Consider the following 17,655-nt stretch of genomic DNA (forward strand, 5'->3'; position numbering starts at 1 on the left):
TACTCTCCAGGATAGGAGTTTGGAAGGAATATATTAAAGGTACCATTGTACTATACATAATGGCCTGTGGAATTGCACGAAATTCCCCCCAATTGTAATTTCTACCCCTTCTGGTTTGAGGAATTGTGTTTGGGATGGGGATATAAGGCCAGAAATTACTATAAATCGTAGTGAGCATTTATTTACAAAATAAGGCATTATTAACTAAAGGAAGTGTGTTAAATTCTATTGGTACTCGCGCTTGTGAAAAGATCAGACATTGAAAGCTAACAGTATATTGAACCAAAATAAATCCTTTATTTCCTGTTTGGGTATTTTTGTGGAAAAATGCAAACTTTCTCCTCATTAAAGGAATGTGTCTGTGTGAGTAATTGAACACGTGTACCGTTGGTAATTGACCTGAGGGTGCTGATTTCAAAAGTGAAACTTTTCTCGCGCTGTGATTGGCTGTTTCAGAGCCAAAGGAATTTGTTTATGCTATTAACAGATTTGTACAATTAGTATGAGTGAGGGTAGGGAAGGGTTGATACAGTGTTCGATGGTGTGAATGAGTGATCAGTGTATGTTATGCGATGTGGTTATGTGCCTTTGATATGTGGGATAGTAAAAAAAAGGTGTTGAGTGATTCAATATGAAGTGTTGAAATGAAATTAATTTGTTTCTGTGCGGGGGTCGAAAATGAAGAACCCGTTTTGCTGGCCGCTTCAAAAGAAGGAAGAATGTGGAACGTACCGGGCTGGTGAAATAAGGGTGGGTAAGTACCGAAACTAATTTATGTGGTTTAATAATTTTTGATATTTACCAGTCGTTATATGGAGGTATAGGAATTGTTGTATATTGACGGTTTTATTATTTAAGTGAGAGACGAAGGCGGTAACTTAAATGAAGTGCCTATATTACTCAATTTCCATCTTGGTAGTTTATGTCATCACGGAATCGTATTTAGGAATTGTTTATATTTGGTAATAAATGTAGGATTGCTCGCTGTATCCGGAATGAATAACTTTAATCTATTTTTCGTTATATCTACTGTTTTACCGTCCATGTCAAGTTGATACGTGTTTGAGTCAAGCTTGTTTAATAATATATATGGCCCGTTGTAAAGTGACCGGAGGGGACCACATTCCTCTCTACGTGTTGCCAATCTTTTGACCAAGACTTGAGATCCAGGAAGAAACTCCGTGGGAGCCTGATTTGTCTCAATTTTTTCTTTCAAACGTTGAAAGGCTTGTTCCTTTCTATATTCCAATAGATCACGAAACTCATTCAGCATGGCTAATCTATCCGCAACATCCGTGGGTGGTTCAATGGTAGGAAGTATATTTTGCAAAGGAAAGCGTGGTTCACGTCCAAATAAGATGTAAAAAGGTGATACTCCATAGGCCGTCAGTGGGCTGTGATTTATTGTCGCTGTGGCCCTTTTTAAGAAGTTTGGCCACTGTCGCTGGTTATCTCTTGTTAAGAATTTGAGAACTGTTTGTAAGTTCGCTATGCGAGACTCGACTTGGCCAATTGTTTTATGGGCGCCTGGTAGTGCGTACTTAATTTTAATCCCCATAGACTCTAGAAAAGCTTTGGTTTTTGTACTGGTATGGGTAGATTGTTGATCGGTATAAATAATCTCCATGACCCCGAAAGGAATAATTAGTTCATGCGTAATGAATTCAATAAAAGCATCTGAGGTAGGCGTCTTTATTGGTTTGGTTACTGTGTATGATGAATGTAGGTCAGTAGCCACGTAGAAATGGGTAAATTCATCTCCTTCTGATAGCAATAATTTACCACAAATATCTATTTGCCACGTGGAGAAGAGATTAGTGGGGGGCAACCTTTGCACGTGATCAACAACTTTCTGGTAGTTGCGTTTGAAGTATCCACAATCCAAACAGGACTGTAATTTATTGTGAAGCCAGTTTTTTAAGTTAGGTATGTAATATTTGTTGCGAATGAGATAATATAGCTTCAGATATCCGGGATGAATCAACGCGTTGTTGTGAAATTCATCAAAAATAGTATCACGCAAAATTTTGGGTACACAAAGTAAAATGCGCGGCTGGGTCGGAGAATACATTTTGCGATACAATAGGTTTTTCTGAAAAAAGTATTGTTTATTCCAAGTCTCGTAATGTTTGTCCTGTCATCAGTAATGAGTGCGGTGATAATTTTTGAAAAATATGGGTCATTACGTTGCAGTTGAGCTATGTCTGTTTTTGTGTCTAAGGCTAACAGATGATAGGGATGCACGTCCGCGTCTAATAGCTGTAAATCTGTTTCATCGAAAGGTAATGGATTCCTACTTAACATATCACTGACCGGATTCTGGGCAGAGCGCACGTGGAGCAATGTAAAATCATACTGGTTAATCTGTTCCAACCACCGTAAAATTTTTGGCGTCAATTGTGTGGTGGATTTTAGTGCCAGTAACGATTTATTGTCTGTTACTAAAGTGAAGTGGTGGCCTAATAAATATTTCTTAAATTTTGTTAGTGCAAAGAATATGGCAAATAATTCCAAATTATGAATAGGGAGTGGTCTTTTGCGTTGTGGGTGTCTTGCCGATATATAACATACCGCGTGATAGTCTTTTTCTCCTATCTTTCTCTGAAACAAACAGGCACCAACGCCATCTATTGACGAATCGCACATTACCATGTGTTCTGTGTTTTCTACGCTGTAAAGCTGTAGTACAGGTGGGTTAACTAGAAGTTGTCTCATGCTTTCAAATGCCTTTTCCATTTCAGGGGTCCATTGTAGCTTTCGTGGGTTCCCCCGGAGGGCCTTGTATAGGGGCTCAAGTTTTTGCGAGATGAAAGGGATGTGGTTCCTGTAAAAATTTATACTAGCAAGCCATCCGCGTAATTTTTTGATTGTTGTGGGCTTGGGTAGTTTAGTGATAGCGTCTATTTTGGCCGGATCAGGTTTCAATGAACCGTGAGAAACAATGTGTCCAAGACATTTTACCGATGTTACTCCGAATTCTGATTTATCTATATTAAACAGCAATGAGTGTTTTTCTGCTAGCTCTAAGACTTTGTCAAAAATTTTTAGCAAATGTGAGTATGAAGAGGAATAAATGTAAAAGTCATCCACATACAAAGAGAAGTTTTTGGCGGGAATGTCACGGTAAATAGTACGTAAAATACGTTGTAAATTGATAGTAGAGTTTTTGTGGCCCTGTGGCTGTACACATAGTTCGTACTGTGAATGTGGTAAATCTAAGTCACGAACTGAAAAGGCAGTACTAGGGCGGTCTTCTTCTGCAAGGGGACACTGGAAAAACGACTGAGATAAATCAAGGTGTATTATCCACTTGGCTTCTGCCATCGAATCCAATACTTCCTGTATTGGTTGAATAGCATCAGCTATAGTTTGACATTTACCAGATAACGTGCGTAAATCAAGTACAACACGAAGGTCTCCTTTTGAGTTCGGTTTCACTATAGCTAAGATGTTATTCCTATACTGGGACGAGGAGGGCTGTACGATGCCTTGTTCTAAAAATTGCAAAATCTTTTCTTTCAGTTTAGGGCGCAGTCTATGTGGAATTGTGTATTGACGATTGACAAACGGTTGTCGATCAATTAAGTCTAACGAGACACTAAAAGTCTTAATTTTTGTGAAATCTGTCGGAAACCATTTAAATGTCGTTACTCTCTTTCTCAAAACATCCAACATTTGTTGTTATTGAGTAGGAGAAAGATCCGGATTGATATTGAATTTCGTGAAATCAATATAGTCTTTTATTTTGGCCATGCGTTCTATTCGGTTCACTTCTGCATGTTTCTCGGTTGGTTCATACAGCTGAGTTACTGAAAACATATTCGATTCCTGTATGTCCTCTGGAAGGACTGTACCCAACGCAATGGGCGTTCCCTGTGTGAAGGTCTGGTCATAATTGGATAAATTTACAATTGGGATTGCAAGGTTATCAGTTGATATTGCTGAGTGTACCGTGTAGCATCCCTTAAAATTTTCATGAATTGGCGAATGAATATAAAAATGCTTAATGTCTGAATGTAACGGTATATGCAGTTTGAGCATGCCTACTGCTTGCGCCGGGATTATTTGCGTTTTGGCAGTGTGGAAAACAAATGTTTGTTTTCGGGAGAACTTGCTTGTAACCTTTGTTAGTAGATGTACCTGTGCGTTACTGTCGGGAGGAGGGGTGGGGGGTTTCTTACCAAAATGTTCTAATGTTAAAGTTCTAGTGTTATAATCTAAGTGTGCTAAATGTTCTTTCAAGAATTGATTCCCCAGAATGATGGGAAAGGAACGTAAGGGCGTTATGCGAAAAAGTATTGAAAAATTGTAACCCTGTATATTTACCGTTAATGTCACCGCATGGGTGAGGGTAAGAGGTAACCCAGATATGCCGTTTAGTACTGTAGTTAGTGGGAAAGGCTTTACCTGAGGGGGTACTAAATGGCTGGGGATTAAATTTAATTCTGCGCCTGTATCTAATATTAGAGAGTGTGTTTTCCCTGAGATTTTTCCTTGTATGTACGTTAACTTACGCTGAAAAATTAGAGGTGCTTGTAATGTGCATTTTTTTTGTAAATGTTGTTTGGGGTTCATTTCTAACTCTAGCTGTTGCAATGTGTTTTGTGAAGTGGTATTAGTTCTATCATGTGATACAATATGAGTATCTAGATTGACAGGGGATGGAGGGTCTATGTCCCCCCTTACTTTTCCCCGTTTTTTGAACTAGTGTCCGTAGAAGGTAAGGAAGGCAGAGGAGTGGTTGCATAATGTTGACTAGGGACTTCAGATGGGGGGGAGTAATTGGGATAAAAATAGGGTGAGGGGTAGTACCCAGGGAAAGGAGGAGGGTAGAGTGGAGGGTACATCGATGCAAAATTGGTTGATGCGGAAAAACCCCTTGATTGGTTATTGGAATTTCTAAAGAAAGGCCGTTGTTTTTTCTTAAAGTGTTTTTGCTGTTTTGATTGGTTCGTGGGCTGCGATTTAGAATTTTGTGGGTTGCTCTGACATGCACAAATTTTGTCCTCAGACTTCTTAATTGCGTCATCTGACTTTTGATCACAGGCGCACTGCTTGTGCTTATTGGAACAACAATGATGATCTGTGGCCGTACTTTTAGACTGCTGGTTGTCGCTATTTCTGCTGGGGGATTGATGAAAGGACGCCCGTTTTGACCTGCGAAAATTGTCCGAACAACAGCTATAATTTGGATATGAGGAGCGGTTAAATGAACTAGCGTGTGCATCCTCCGTAAATGCCACAGTGTGCTGTACTGGCTGGGCATTCACGTGTGTATTTACTTGGAGTTGGAGGGCATCTAGGCGAGTAATCATATTTTGAAAGGAATCATTCGCCGCCTGGGAAATACTGTGGGAAGGCTGGGGTATATTGGAAACAGCAGGCAGGCTTGCCAACCGTCTTTGCGCTAATCGATCGGCTCGTTCCCTAGTAGATGCTAGGGTAATTAACTCTTCAAAGTTGTGAATTATTTTTTGTGAAAATTCAACTATATGATGTGGCAGCATTCCTGTAATAGCATCTAATAAAAATTCATTAAAGCTAGGCGGGTTTTCTAGATGGGTAGACAAATATTTTTTGGCGTATAAATAATGCAAGAGAGATTCCGAGGGTTCCTGAACCCTAGACCTATATGTTTCTGTGGCTGATATAGGTAAGTTGTTAGGACCAAATTGTTTTAAAAATTTGTCTTTAAGTTCTGTCCAGGACAAAGCGTCTAACCCGGCAGTGGTTTGGTACCAGTACAAGGGTACATCTGCTAGGCACAACGAAAAAATATTTTTCATCCTATCTTCAGACCAACCAGATATTTTCGCTGTGCGTTCGAAATTAGTTATAAACAAATCTGCCCTCTCTAAAGGTGTGCCCGCAAATATTGTAAGAGAGTTGGGGTTAACCGAAACGGATGCGGAGCCTAACGTGACAGAGGCTGAAGGTTGTGAAACTGTATGGGAAGGAGTATGAACTACAGGTTCTGAGGTTATAGAATGGGGTGTCGTGCTGTTAGCGTGCAGGTTAATGGAGGTAGCAGGAAGAGTCGTCAAAGACTGTGGGGCTACTACGTGATCGTTTATGTCCATAGTTTGCGCAAGACTACGTGTAATTGGCATTATAGGGAACTAGAATACACTCAAAAATATATTGGGGAACCAAAAACAAAAAAAAATAGCAAATGCACTGAAAAAACTATACCACTAGTGAAAAAACGTCCAAAAGGAAGATAAGAAAGAAAAAAATTAAGTCTGGTATAAAGAAAACTGCTGTCATTTAATATAGGGCCCCAGCTGTATTCTTTCGTCTGGGAGCCATGTTAAAATAATGCGGTAGTTAGTGATATCTTGCCTGTCAGATGACAGTTAACAGATTACTAATTTCCTTTTTAACAAGCAAGACTTTATTTTACATGAATTAGAGGTTACAATTACAAATTTAGATTATGTTCTCTCGCAGGAGACCATTCGTCCAGCTTGGAGCCTTATATGAATGACAGCAAGTTATGAAAATGAAAAATACAACTTACATTAAGTATGCTGGTATACCACCCATGTTATTTTAGATCTTGGTTGGTTGCTGAGAGATCCGTTGGTTGTTCCGAGATGATTCTTGGACCTCTCCCTTACCTTTTTATATTGTATTAGTTTCGTCAGCCAGACCCTGAGGTTCTCCGTAACAGCCTTGTTTGTTCACTTAATTACTTCTTACGCTACGTGACTGCCGGAGAACCTCATTAGTCCACAATAAGTGTGACTGTTTATTCCCAAATTCTTTTGTTATCTAACTTAAGTACACATACATTTTATCACTAGAAATTAATGTCAAAAAAATCTTTTTTCATATATTCTTTTTAAAAACCGTTGAGCTAACTTCTTTCTTTTCTTTTCTTTTTTTTTACTCATATGATAGTTTCATTGCAGAATTGTAAATACGACGTGGCAGATGGTTTCTGTACCACTCAATTTATATCCATGAAAATGTGGCATAAACACCATTCACTAGAGAAAATATACTTCGGACATATTTATCTCCCAAGGGCCCAATTTTGTCAGTGTTGCTAACCAAGTATAAAAATAAGAAATTGTAAAACACTTTCCGTACGATGAGACGTTTATACACCAAGCTTGGCAGAAACATCACACTAACTATAGCAAAAAGATGTTGCGTGTGTCCGTCTCCCAACCATTTTAGTTTGTCAGTGTTGCCAACAAGTGTAAACATCAAATGTTGAAAATGGCGTAAATGTCATTAAACGAATATATGATAAAAGTGATAAAAGCAGCATTGGACAATGGAAAACATAGTGTGAGTGTCCCCATCTCCCAAACACCTCAATGTGCTGGATATAATTAGACTGTGGCCAATACTAGATTTGTAGTATGTTAGAGAACTCACAAGCACCCATGTTGTCAGTTATGTCCGCCAATACGGTAGACTTCATGCGAAAATCTTGAATGTTCGCATTGGTTGGCAACACTGCCACACTGGGGTGCTTGCGAGACGGAGACATACACTTTGTTTTCCATTTCCCAATGCTGCTGCTATCACATTTGTCATATATTCTTTCAATGGCAGTCACGTCACTTTCAACATTGTGATGTTTACACTTGTTGGCAACACTGACAACATAGAATGGTTGGCAGACGGTCACACTCAACATCTTTTTGCTATAGTTCGTGTGATGTTTCTGCCAAGCTTGGTGTATAAACGTCTCATCATAGGAAAGTGTTTTACGATTTTTTATACTTAGTTGGCAACACTGATAAATTGGGATCCTTGGAAGAGAAATATGTCCGAAGTATATTTTCTCTAGTGATGAATGATGTTTATGCCACATTTTCATGGATATACATCGAGTGGCACAGAAACCATCTGCCACGTCGTATTTACAATTCGTTGGCAACGCTGACGAAATGGGTACGTTTGGGTACAAAGTGATATTATTAAACTCTTACCCGAGTCACGATCTAGCAGTGAGCCAAACAGGAACATGGGCTCAGAAGCTTACGTGTGATGCATCGTAATATTAATTTTTATTTCTGTCGAATATACCATACATAGGGTCACAAACAGCAATAAACTGGCCCCATATAGGGTCAGTTTGCGTTTTTGCCCGTGATTTGAAAACGGTTTCGTACTTCTCATGGCAAGAGCTTTTAGACGATATATAGGTTTCCCCCAGGAACTTTGTCCCGATATGGTATCATCCCTAGTGAGTAGAAACACGGTAAATTCTAGGTACCTAAGCGGGACAAAGGCAACAGGAGAGCCAATACATTTCAATGTAAGTTACTCTTATCTACTGGCTTGTGAAAAGGATTGTCAGACATTCTGCACTCAGTGTTGCTAGGTACAAATCGGAATTTCTCGTCAGGTGGGAAATTTTGTATTGATGTGAAATCTGAAATAGTATATTAGACAGGGGTGTAAACAAAGGGGGCCCAGCGGGGCCCGCCACCCCCAAATGACCAGCTTTTAAAACACCATAGTAAAATTATCTCGCTTCATTCATTTAAAAGTAACAAAGTTTATTGACAATTAATAATTTATGATAAAATAGTAAGGAGAAATATTGTTTTTTTCCATACCGATCGAAAAATGGTATAGTATCTCTTCCTTATACCGATCGAAAAATATACTTTTTTTGTGACAGCAGATTACACAATTTACTGCGATTTATATTTGACAGTTTGAAGACAAACGTTTTAACAAGGTGCTACAAACACAGCCATAAAACAAAGGTACTAAACTGATTTGTAAGTACAGTATAGTTTTATATGCTTTAACAAGTGTTTTAAAATACATAGAGGATGGAAATTTGGTGAGAAACAATGCTTTTATTCAATTTGGATTTCATTCGCTCTCTCTTTTATTTTTACTCAGTGTAATATTTTTTTTTTTTTTTTTTTAGTCACGAATAATAAATATTTTTGTCAGGAAACCGTAAAGAAACTAAGTGACATGTATGACAGAATTTACTGACATGGCTATTTTATATACCTTGCTGACATGGAGTTGAACTGTGCAAGATGGCGAACGTGAAATCAAACTATTATTTAACGTAGCGAATATATGTTGCCATATTTATTATTTAGTGTAGTTAATTATCTCAATATACAATATTAAGTGATCTGAAGTTCACCTACATACCCAGAAACTGAAGTGGAAGTGGGGAGGGTGTAAAAGTGAAGTTGTGAAACCCAAAACTGTGAGGATTCCTAATAGTGACTGCATAAGCCTAACAGGAATCCTGAATTTTGCAATCGGGTGAGATCTCAGCAATACTTTTACGTTCTTATGTGCATGTTGATTTGGTATTTATGGTGGCAATAGTTTAATTTCCTTTTAGTGTTTAGGGTTAAGAGTTTAAGTGACATTGATTGTGTATTTTATGTGTATAATCTGTAATTCTTGTAAGTAATTATTAAGATGGCGGATAACCAATTTAATGATACTATGAACTTAGAACCAACAAACTCCAAAGACAAAGAAATATCCGACAATTCATCAGAAATGGAAATTACTGATAATGCAAATAACCAAACCATTTCAAAGCTAAAAAAAGTAAGTTTAGACAAGAAAGAATATAATGAGATGGATCATTTAAAGTCTTATGGTGATTTTGTAAATACAAACACTTCATTAGAAAATCGTTACACGGAAGAACATGTAGCACCGTATTATGTTTTCATAAAATCGAATCAAGAGGATCTGGGAACGAAACATGTAATGGCAATTAGCCGTAAACTCTATTTAGCTTCAGTAGAAGGTATTACTACTTTCAAAAAAATCGGAAAAAATTTATTAAAAGTCTCTTTTAATTCTGCGAAAGCAGCAAATGCTTTTCTAACTCACCCAATATTAAAATCACAAAATTGGATGGCATATATACCAAATTTTGCAATTTATACAACGGGGGTAGTAAAAGAGGTTGATCCGGAAGTACCGGTAGAGGAACTGCTACAAGAAATAGTTTCTGATGTTCCAATAATCTCAATTAAACGCATATACAGGTCACATGAAGGTAAAAAAATCCCAACTTCTACAATAATAATAACTTTCAATTCGCAACAACTACCACTCCACATTAAAGTTTTCTTCTTAAGATTGCAAGTGGAAACGTATATACCGGCTATAAGACAATGTCATTTATGCCTACGATACGGTCACACTTCCCGTACTTGTAAAGCTAAAAATTCCATTTGCAAAACTTGTGCTCAATCTCATGCAGCATCACAATGCTCTAATGTAATAAAATGTTTTCACTGTGGTCTACCGCACGAAGCGGATAATGTTGAGTGTCCGGAAAGGGCTCGTCAAAAACAAATCATGTCAATAATGGCTACACAACATATTTCATTCAATGAAGCAAATATGCAAGTTGGTAAATTAAATTCAGATTCAAGGAAATGGAATGCAAGTAACATAACTATCAAAGCATCGGAAAATGTCATCATCCACTCTCAGAACAGAGCTTCAGCTCAAACAATACAAAATAAAGATACAAATGCTGTAAACATCCCAAACTACAGAAAAAAACCTAAACTGACTGAACAAGAAACTCCTCCCTGGAAAAGGAGGAAAAGTACGGAAGAAACTAGTGGTAAATTTACTGTTAATAATGGGAAATACTTTGAACGCAAGGGTTACGATTTTTCATCAGCTAGTACGAGCGGACAATTGGAATCAGTGGCAACTGCTTATAGAAATAGACATACAATGATGGATCAAAATCCTCAACAATTGTGTGAATTGAAATGTATTACTAACGATAATAACCCACGTTGCCAAGAAAAATTCCCTTTGTACGTAACTCAAAATCAATGCAATTCTACGTCCTTTGAGCAATGTTTGAATACAGCAGTGGTTCCAATTCAAAAATCAAGTAAATATAATTCTCAAAAATCTACGGAAAATTCGGAAAAGAAAACCGATATAGATTCGGTAAACTCAAAAACATTATTTGCAATTAAACAGTTACTAGGTAACATACTAATGTCCTTAAATTGTAATGTAACAACTGAACATATGGAACAATTATCGCAGCAATTTTATCTGCTATTCAATTCAATACTTTCAAACTAATTCACGTGCCGGTAAAAAAAAAAAGTTTTTTTTTTTAAATTTAATTATGGAGCATAAACAAAGTTTGAAAATTCTACAGTGGAACTGTCAGAGTATTTACAATAAAAAATATGCAATTCTACATTTAATAAAATATTTTTCTCCGGACATCTTACTTTTACAGGAAACTTGGGCAAAACCAAAATTTTCTTTGAAATTATATAATTACAATATCATTGAACACTTAAGGGATGATGGATATGGTGGTTTAGCTACATGTATCAAGAAAAATATTCCTTTTCGTACTTTCAATATAGCTTTAAGTAATACATATAGTGATATACAAATAACTGGTTTTGAGATAAATAATACTAAATTTGTTAATATTTATATACCGCCTGATATTACTCCGCAACCACAATTCTGGAAAGAACTGTTAATAAATAACAAGATTGATTATTTGATGGGAGATTGTAACACCCAATCCTCAGTATGGGGAGCATCCAAAGGGAATACTGCTGGTAAAATACTTAACCAAACCTTAACTGAATATCCTTATCTTTGTCTAAATGATGGTACTGCAACTCGTATTACTATGGAAGGTAATAGTGTTCCTGACATAACTATCTGTAGAATTCAATATTACATTTTAACACACTGGTCTGTCTACTTTGATCCATTAGGAAGTGACCATCGCCCTATTCTGACGATCACTCACCCCTTTCTAGAAAAAGCATCTTCTAATCAGAATTCAAATAACAATGATTTCACATCCAAAATAAATAAAATTAGTAAAGAAATTAATTGGAATAAGTATCAACATTTTATTTCAGAAAACTTAAATAAATCTAATAATTACAATTACTCGATATCTAAGTTAAACCAAATATTAACGCAAGCTGTAGCGAGATCAAAAAATGAAGAATTGATACAGAGTCACAAACTGAAAAATTCCTTTAAGTCTATACCACAAGCCAAACCTAGTTGGTGGAACCGTGAAGCACAACAAGCAATTAATAAAAGAAAAGCGGCTTTTTTGCAATTTATTAGTACAAAAACTCCTCAAGACTTTAGACTTTATCTCAATAGTAAGGCAGTAACAAAAATCATCTTAAATAATATTAAAAGAAAGCACTGGAAAGAATTTTGTGACAATTTATCATTTCAAACGCCTAGAATGAAAATTTGGAAATTTTTACATTCTCAACTCATTAAAAACTCTATAAAATCTGTAACAAGTACTTGGAATTCAACAAAAAACGATTGGATACATCAATTTCATGCTATGTTAACTCCTGATTTTGTTAATTCAAATAATTTAATAATAGCTAATTTACAAAATAAGCAAGAACTTAATAATGATGAGCTTTTTAAATTAGAAGAATTGGAAGTGGTGTTTAAAACTACCAAGAAGAACACCTCTCCAGGTATAGATGGATTTCAATACGTCCATTACATAAACCTACCGTTAGAAGCAAAAAGTATATTCCTAAATTCTTTAAATTCAGTTTGGAAAACAGGTAACATACCTGAAATATGGAAAAAATCGATCATCGTGCCAATTCTTAAACCTAATAAACCTAGTCATATTGCTACAAACTATAGACCAATAGCTCTACTCTCTTGCAGCCTTAAAATTTTTGAACAACTAATGTTAAATCGTTTACAATGGTACATAGAGTATAATCACTTGTTACCAGACAATATCACAGGATTTCGTAAAAGTAGCTCAACTTTTGACTCTATCGGCCCTCTGATTATTGATATATGGAGAGCTTTCCAACAAAAGAAATATCTTATTTTGATTAGCGTGGATTTTCAAAAAGCTTATGACTCTATAAATCTAAATTTATTAATTTCCAAATTATATAAACTACATATTCCGCAACAGTTCATATTACTTATTTACAATTTATTATATGATAGACATGTACATATTAAGTTGAACAATTCTTATTCAAAATCTAGACGTACCTCTACTGGTCTGTTACAAGGTAGTAAACTAAGTCCAACTCTTTTTAATCTCTTCATGTTAGATCTTATTAATGTGTTGAATAAAACTACAAATACCTTCTTGTATGCTGATGACCTGGTTACATACGAAATAGTGGAAAATCTAAAAATTGGAGTGGAAAAAATACAACACAATATGCAAAATATACACCAATGGAGTTTTAAAAATGGATTGGATATAAATTGGGAAAAATCATCTTTTACAATTTTCACAAAGAAACGTATAAAAATTTTACCACAAATAAGAATTAATGGCAAACAACTAAAATTTATCAAACACTGGAAATATTTAGGACTTAATCTTGATACTACCTTATCCTGGAAGTCGCATCTTCAATATTTAACCAAAGAAGCAACTAAATATCATAATATATTGAAAAGTTTGAGTGCCAAAAAATGGGGTATACAACCTCATGTGTTGAATATGATTAATCAACAAACATTAACAGCTAGAATTTTATATGGTTCCATGTTTTATAACACTAATTATACAATGTTTTACACAAAAATTCAACAAATTCATTATGATGTGATTAAGACAATATTATCTCAACCAGCTTTTTGTCCAAGGAATGCTATCTTAGAAGCTACAATGAATATACCGATAGAAATAAAAATATTCCAACAGACGGCAAATTTTTTACTTTCTCGGATGGCAAAAACTTCTTCAATTATAATTAAAAAACTAGGAAACATGGAAATTATAAATCAAAGTAAAAAACTTCCTTATCAAAAATCATTGCCATGGATCTATACTGTTTTTAAGAACATAAAAGAATTGCAAAATAGTATAGCAAAAGCTCCAAGTATACCAGCATACTTATTCAGCTACAATATAAACTTAATAAAAATTCCAGCTGTAATTCCACAATATATACAATATCATAAATTTGAAAATTTACATAATATATATAAAAATATTTGGCAATTTTATATAGATTCTCTTCCTAAAGAATATATACTTATATTTACTGATGCATCAAAACAAAAAAATAAACAAGTCGGCGCAGCCTTATTGATTCCGCAATTATGTATACAGAAACTATACAAACTACCTTGTAACATGTCTGTATTTGAAGGCGAAGCCTTCGCCATAAGACAAGCATTTTTACTTATCAAAAAACTCAATCTTAAACATGCATGTATATGTACGGATGCTTTGAGTGTTATTACTGCACTGAATAATACAAGATGGAATATTCAAACTTCTTGGAATATTTTATTAATTAAAAAATTATTTCAATCATTACAATCCAATGAATTCAATACTATCTTAATGTACACCAAAGCTCATGTAAACATAGAATTTAATGAATCAGTAGACCAATTAAGTAAAGCTGCAGCTAATTCAGGCATCAAAACTAACATACAAATTCCTTACTATAATTTCAAAAATATTATCAAAAACAAAATAGAAACATTAACTACCCAATGGAAAAAGAAAAATAGAGAAGGTCCTGGCAAGTACTACTGGAGATTAGCGGATAATTTGGAATTTAACAATTGGAAAGTATTAAGTATGTGGTCCAGATCGAAAATTGTGCTATTTTACCGAATAATATTCAACACAGCTTTAACTCCAAAAAAACTGTTCTGTATAAGGAAAAAAGATACAAATATTTGTTGGTGCGGAAAAGAAATTGGCAATCTAAATCATTTAATATTCTACTGTGAACTATTACAGAACAAAAGAAAAGAGTTTATAATACATGTATTGAATAGCTTCTACACGTTCCCAATCACAGTTGAAATGATAATCACCTCAAGAAATTGGATACTTATTAAAAGACTCTTACAGTTTATACAGGACAATAACTTAAATCTATAAATATAAATAAATAAATAAAATGAAATGACGTATAAGGTGTTACATAGATATATCTAAATCACTTCAAATACTTGGAAAGTCTGGGAAATAACTATTGCCACTATAATAAATTTGTAACAGCATGATCATGAGAAATTGAAGAACTAACTTGAACGTTTTAACAAAAAAAAAAAAAAAAAAAAAAAAAACCGTTTAAACTCCCAGTTTTTTCCTCTAGCATTCAAATGTGATACAATTCCATTAATTCAGTCTTATTTTGGACATTTATAGGGAACAGGCCATTTGAATCTATGTTTGGGCCAAACTACACGGCATTTTACAGATGCCGAATGGAATGGAATGGAACTAAGTGAAATTTCAAAGAAAATCAATCTTGTGTAGACAGTGGCGTATTTACGATTTTCTTTCGGGGGGGCTTTGCTAACTTTCGGGGAGGGCTTTGCCTGAAAATGTGAAAATTCTGCAAGATATTTCATATACTTTACTATAGTAAGTAAGATTTCGGAGGGGGGCTTAAGCCCGGAAGCCCCCCCCTAAATACGCCACTGTGTGTAGATATGTTTTGTATACAAGGTCTTAAATTTAAATATAAAGGTAACCAAGAAAAGTTTTGTTGCTTTTTCACCCACCACCTTCGAACATTGATATGTCACCTAACCTGGAAGATCAAAAATAGTCCCCATTAGCATCGACGACCTTCTGAAAACGTTCTGGAAGGACATGGAATCCATCGCGGTAGAACTTGGTGGGCCGTGAAACGAAGAAAGTATCAGGTGCATTTTGGACTTTTACTAGGGATTTGAACTGGCGTCCTCTAAGGTGATTGTTCAAAGAATGGAACAGGTGATAATCGGACGGTGCAATACCCGGGGAATATACTGGTTGCAATATTGTTTCCCATCCAAGGCGGAGAATGGTGTCCTGAGTCATCTTAGCCACGTGGGACTTGCGTTGTCCCGTAAACGAAGACCCATTTGCAATTCAGAAGCGATGGCTCCAGAGTTTTGAGTTTTTGTTGAGCACAGCTCAACTGCTGACACTACAGAGTTGCATTGATACTCTGACCAGCTGGTAGCAGTTCCCGATGCACGATGCACCCAACACAGAGAAGGGCCTTATTCTGGTACAGTGCTGGTTTCGGCTGTTTTGAAATCGGTTCATGGGATGCTAACTAATGATGACGGCGCCGTGGAGCTTCGTATAGGACACACTTTTTATCACATGTCAACGCCCTGTCCAGAAATGGCTCCGAAACAGTAAATAAACACAGGCGACTGGCGCGTTGCCTTCTGGCCCTGAGTCAAAATATGTGAGACCCATTGACCCAACTTGTAGTGCTTCACAAGTTGATGGATGTGCTGCCGAATGGTTTCTCCACACACTGAATTGTAGTCCCAGTTCCTCTTTGTACATGTGTTGGTCTTCTGGCACGTGGTGTTTTCGGGTGTTTCGTCATCGTCGCAATGTCCGAGGCGTCACGACACCCTCACCAAAGGCCTAGCATATCTTCTGTCCCGCTACAGCGGCGTTTGGCCTCCATTCGAACTCGTTCAGCATACATGCTCTTATGACGCTCTGTGGATGTCCCATGTTCCCTCTGTCTTTACGCAAGTTCACGGTGTGTCTGAATTGCCACAACCAGGTAGTATGTTGGATATACCCACACCAACAACTGACGTTCGCCTTATCTCCACTCGCATCCAACTCACGGTGTGAGGTCCAATTGAACACAGACTTCCACGAAAAGGGACAGAACTTTCTTGGTTACCTTTATAGTTATGCACAAAAGTATAGCGTTTGGTCCCGGGCAGTAGTTCTTGATTAAGCATAATAAAAACTATCTTGAATATAATTTATGGATAATAATAATAATAATAATAATAATAATAATAATAATAATAATAATAAGCTAAAATAGTGTTTTTAGTTTTCCAGAAGAAAACCAAAATTTTCCTTTCTTTCAGACCTCAAAAACACTAGCAGCAACATTTTTTTGGCTTTGTACATTGTAGCTGCCCCCCTCAAAAACGACGGGCCCCCCTACACAAACATGCTGGCTACACCCCTGATATTAGAGTGCGTTTACGTCTGACAGTTGTCATGATTATTTTCAATTTTGAGAAAACAATTTCTGTTCTATGTTTACTTGAAAGCTTGACTGGTGACTTCTAGGCAGTGTTGGGCAAATTTCAATTGAATTAACAATTAACAATTAATCTGTAAATTTAATTGTTAATTGCAATTAACAATTGAAATAAGTAATGGTTAATTGTTAATTGCAGTTGGCCATTAAAAAAGGAGAATCAATTGCAATTGATCAATTGATTGAAAGTAATTGCAGTGGAAAGTAATTGCAATTGAATTCTGTAATTCAATTGCCATTGAAATTAATTGGCAATTGATTCAATTGCAATTGATTTCCACAGCAATTACTTTCAATTGATTGATAAATTGCAATTGATTTTTACTGATTAATTTTCAACACTGTAGTTCAGAGAGGGCGTGGGGCAATGAAAACTTTAGCCACGACCAATTGACTCACCACCCGTCGTGACCCACGACCCACCGTGACCCACTCTGACCCACCACCCACCATAAACCACTCTTACCCACTGTGACCCACAGACCCACCAAAACCCATTGTCATCAACTCTGACCCATGATTCACGCCCTCTTCTCTACTGACTAAAGAGTTTAAACTTGTAATAAAACAAGCCTATAAAATTATCACTCATCGGAGTTTGAATTTTTACGAT

General features: G+C 36.1%; 1 protein-coding gene across 1 annotated transcript in view; it reads left to right on the plus strand.

Annotated features, from left to right (window-relative positions):
- Positions 1 to 490: 490 nt before the first annotated feature.
- Arfip (ADP ribosylation factor interacting protein arfaptin) overlaps positions 491 to 17,655 on the plus strand; it is a 113,569-nt gene continuing 96,404 nt past the window's right edge. Inside the window, exon 1 of the mRNA XM_081752621.1 lies at positions 491 to 754. The gene's annotated coding sequence lies outside the window, so the exon portion shown is untranslated. The remainder of the gene's footprint in view (positions 755 to 17,655) is intronic.

The sequence above is a fragment of the Thermobia domestica genome, chromosome 3, assembly GCF_964235325.1.
Source record: "Thermobia domestica chromosome 3, izTheDome1.hap1.1, whole genome shotgun sequence".
Lineage (NCBI taxonomy): Eukaryota > Metazoa > Arthropoda > Insecta > Zygentoma > Lepismatidae > Thermobia > Thermobia domestica.